The 4782-nt window shown below is 37.7% G+C and overlaps 1 pseudogene; it reads left to right on the top strand.

The window, feature by feature from the left end:
* Positions 1-1691: 1691 nt before the first annotated feature.
* On the top strand, positions 1692-2878 carry LOC129540026 (ribonuclease H2 subunit B pseudogene; annotated as a pseudogene).
* The last annotated feature ends 1904 nt before the right edge of the window (positions 2879-4782 follow it).

Raw genomic sequence — 4782 nt, 5'->3', positions numbered from 1 at the left:
AGTAAACTGAGATGAACTCTAGGTAAAGAGGATAGTGTGAAACTCAATAATCAAAGCTATTTTTTTTCTAAATTATTCTACCATAAAAATTTTATCCTAAAACGACAGATTACATAAACATATATGATTAACTATTTGATTAGTAAATAAAAAATAATAAAATGTATCTTATGTTGAGAGACAATTTATATTCTATTTTAGTTTAACATTTTTACAAGGTTAGAATTTAATTATTTTCCAGCTTTACTGAGATATAACTGGCATACTTATTATTGTCTTATTCTCTTCAACACTAAAAGTGATACACTGGGATACAATTTTAAGAAATTTATTTTCGACAATGCCTTAACATTTAGTTTGGGAGAAGAGGGTTGAAACTGAATAAAGCATAATTCTCGCTTTTAAGGAATGCAAAATATTCTGTAAAATTAAGTGTATCAAATGATAGAAAGGACCAATTTCATGAGAAAGGCATAATCATGGTAAAATCAGTTAGAATTTATTTAGGGCATAGTTTATGCCAGCAACTGTGTTAGGAATTTAAAATTTTCTTATTTAAACCCCAATCTAAAATATGATATAAGTATTATTGTATCCACCTATTGAGGAACTATTGAAAAATAGTGATTAAAGCAGGTAATTGAAAAACAGAGCCAAGATTCAAGTACATTCTTAAAGAGATGGGAATATCACATCACCTTAGCCACCTCCTGAGAAATCTGTATGCAGGCCAAGATGCAACAGTTAGAACTGAACATGGACAACAGACTGATTCAAAATTGGGAAAGGAATGTGTCAAGGCTGTATATTGTCACCCTGATTATTTAACTTATATGCAGAGTACAACATGAGAAATGCCAGGCTGCATGAAACAAAAGCTGGAATCAAGATTGCCAGGAGAAATATCAATAACCTCAGATATGCAGATGACACCACCCTTATGGCAGAAAGTGAAGAGGAACTAAAAAGCTTCTTGATGAAAGTGAAAGAGGAGAGTGAAAAAGTTGGTTTGAAGGTCAACATTCAGAAAACTAAGATCATGGCATCTGGTCCCATCACTTCATGGGAAATAGATGGGAAAACAGTGGAAACAGTGTCAGACTTTATTTTGGGGTGCTCCAAAATCACTGCAGATGGTGATTGCAGCCATGAAATTAAAAGATGCTTAATCCTTGAAAGTTTTGCCCAACCTAGATAGCGTATTAAAAAGCAGAGACATTACTTTGCCAACAAAGGTCCGACTAGTCAAGGCTATGGTTTTTCCAGTGGTCATGTATGGTTATGAGAGTTCGACTGTGAAGAAAGCTGATCACTGAAGAATTGATGCTTTTGAACTGTGGTGTTGGAGAAGACTCTTCAGAGTCCTTTGGACTGCAAGGAGATGTCCAACCAGTCCATTCTAAAGGAGATCAGTCCTGGGTGTTCATTGGAAGGACTGATGCTGAAGCTCAAACTCCAGTACTTTGGCCACCTCATGCAAAGAGTTGACTCACTGGAAAAGACTCTGATGCTGGGAGGGATTGAGGGTGGGAGGAGAAGGGGACGACAGAGAATGAGATGGCTGGATGGCATCACTGACTTGATGGACATGAGTTTGAGTGAACTCGGGGAGCTGGTGATGGACAGGGAGGCCTGGCGTGCTGTGATTCATGGGGTCGCAAGGAGTTAGACACGACTGAGAGACTGAACTGAATCCATGTTCAGGGGAAGGAGCCATTTACTTGTTGAATATGTGTCTACCGCAGCTGTTTGAAATAAAGATTTTCAAGGAAAAAAAAACTCTTGATTTATAAATGAATCAGGAGGTCTTCTTCACTTTGCCACATCTATGGAGTCTGTTTCTATTTCTCCACTATCTTATTATGGCCAATAAAGAGGGGAAGTTTCAATCCCTGGATCAAGTTGTGATGGATGAAACGTTCCTGGATTGCAACTTGTTGCTGAAACGTCCTGAACTTGAGAAGTTACCTAGACCCATGACAGAGGAGAAAGAAATAGACAAAAAGAAATACTAGTTGTACAGCAAAGGGAAGACATTAAAATGGCTAGGACTAAAAAAAAAGTTAATGAGACTATGGCAGCTTTAAAAACCAATATGGTAAATGTCAGTGCCAGGGTACAGTCTATTGCGTTTTTCTCTGGTGGCCAGGTTTCCAGTGACAAGGATGAGTATTATGTCCATTATATCTATGGTCTGATATCTGATACATCCCTAAACAATTAAGTGATGATGACTTATCTAAATATTTAAAGCTTCCAGAACCTCCAGCTTCAGTGTGAAACCCTCCATAGAAGAAAGCAAAATTATCAAATAAGCCTGTAGAAGCAAAAGAAGATTACAGTGTTTAATTGTAAAGATTTCAAGACTGTGAAGAAAAATAGTAAAATGACTACAATGCAGAAGGATTTTGGAGAAGGAAATGGCAACCCACTCCTGTACTCTTGCCTGTAGAATCCCATGGACAGAGAAGCCTGGTAGGCTATAGTCCATGGGGTCCATAAGAGTCTGATAGGACTGAGTGACTTCACTTTCACTTTCATGCATTGGAGAAGGAAATGTCAACCCACTCCAGTGTTCTTGCCTGGAGAATCCCAGGGACAGAGGAGCCTAGTGGGCTGCCGTCTGTGGGGTCCCACAGAGTCGGACACGACTGAAACGACTTAGCAGCAGCAGCAGCAGAAGGCTTTGGCTAAAGTTGACAAGAGTGGAATGAAAAGTATTGATTCCTTTTTTGGTGCAAAACATGTTAAAAAAAAAATTGGAAAGATTTGGACCTTTGAAAGTGAAATTGAGCTAAAATATCTGCTTTCTTCATGTCCCACTTTCATCCTTCCTCCTTGCCACTGTACTTCCAAACCTTTAATTACCACCTTTTGAAAAAAGGTAGGATGAGAGCAATTTTCAGATTCACTGGAACATTTCTTTGGATTTGAATTTTGTGTTTCCTGAACAAAATATGGGAAAGTAATATTGAAACATCATGGCTTATAGCCTTTGGAGCTTTATTTGACATCATGAAAAATAATCAAGTGAAGAGAGTTAACTTTAACATCACAAATTCCTCAATAAACTGACATGACCAAAAGAAAAGAAAAAAATGTAAAAGTCAAGTCAACAGGGGATTAAAAGCCTCAACTTAAGGTTTGAAGCTATAAAATTCAGAGAAAAGAACTGCAGAAAACTTCAGGACATTGATCTTGGCAATATTTATTTTTGGATGTGACATTCAAAGCACAGGCAACAAAAGCAAAAATAGATAAGTAAAATTCCATCAAATTAAAAAGCTTTTTCACACAAAGCAAAAGAAAATTAATAGAATAAAATGTAAATCAATGGAATGGAAAGAAATATTTACAAGCATGGAGAGTTGGATATGACTTGGCAATGGAACAATAACAACATATCCATAAGGTGTTAATGTTCAAAATGTATAAGGAATTCCTACTGTTCAATAAGCAAAAATCTGAATAACTCATCTGAAAAAAAAATAAACAAAGGGTTTGAATAGACTTTCTCTAAAGAAAATATATAAATAACCATATATGAAAAATGCTTAACATGGTTAATCAACAGGGAAAAGCAAATCAAAATAATGAACTATTACTTCACAGCTGTTAGCATTAGTTGCTCAGTCATGTCTGACTCTGATCTTATGGACGGTAGCCCACCAGGCTCCTCTGTCCATGGAATTTTCCAGACAAGAATACTGGAGTGGGTTGCCATGCCCTCCTCCAGAGGATCTTCCTGACCCAGTTAAGATGTATGGAAATATCATTAACACTTCATCAAAAGAAAGATAACAAGTGTAGGAGAGGATGTAGAAAAAGTGGAATCATCAATATTGATGAGAATGTAAAATGGGGCAGCTGCTGTGAAAAACTGGAGATTCCTCCAGAAATTAAAAATATAACTGCCATAAGACTTAACAATCGTGCTAAGTATTTATCCAACGGGATCAAAATTAGGATCTTGAAGAGCTATTTACACTCCCATGCTCATTGGAGAACTATTCACAGTAACCAAGGTATGGAAGCAACTTAAATGTCCATTAACAGGTGAATGCACAAAGAAAATGTGTTATATACACACAGGCAAATATCACTGTCATAAAAGATGGAAATCCTGCCATAAGTACAACGCAGATGAACCTTGAGGACAGTATGCTAAGCCAATCACAGAACAAATATTTACACTTAAATGAGGTATTTAAAATAATAAAACTCATCAAAGCATAGAGTAACGTGGTTTCCAGTAGCTGTGATGAGGGCAAAATGAAAAGTTGCTATTCAAGTCTAAAGTTTCAGCTGTGCAAGATGAGTAAGTTGTAGAGGTCTGCTGCATGACACTGTGTCTGTAGCTAACAATACTACATTGTGTATTATCAATACTGTATTTTATATTTAAAAGTTTATTAAGATTGTAGTACTCAGTCATGTTCTACTGTGGCCCCAGGGACTGTAGCCCACCAGGTTTCTCAGTTCATGCAATTTTCCAAGCAAATATAGTGGAGTGTGGTGCCATTTCCTACCCCAGGGGATCTTCCAGACCCATGGATGGAATCTGAGACTTGAATCAACCGGCAGGCAGATCCTTTCCCACTTAGCCACCTGGGAAACTCAAGACTCTAAATCTCATGTTAAACGTTTTAACTACAATGCTGCTGCTGCTGCTAAGTCACTTCAGTCGTGTCCGACTCTGTGTGACCCCATAGACGGAAGCCCACCAGGCTCCCCCATCCCTGGGATTCTCCAGGCAAGAACACTGGAGTGGGCTGCCAATAC

Source organism: Moschus berezovskii, chromosome 11 (genome assembly GCF_049115385.1).
Source record: "Moschus berezovskii isolate FMDL1 chromosome 11, NW_MosBer_1.0, whole genome shotgun sequence".
In the NCBI taxonomy this organism is placed as follows: Eukaryota; Metazoa; Chordata; class Mammalia; order Artiodactyla; family Moschidae; genus Moschus; species Moschus berezovskii.
This window is presented reverse-complemented; position numbering and strand designations above follow the sequence as displayed.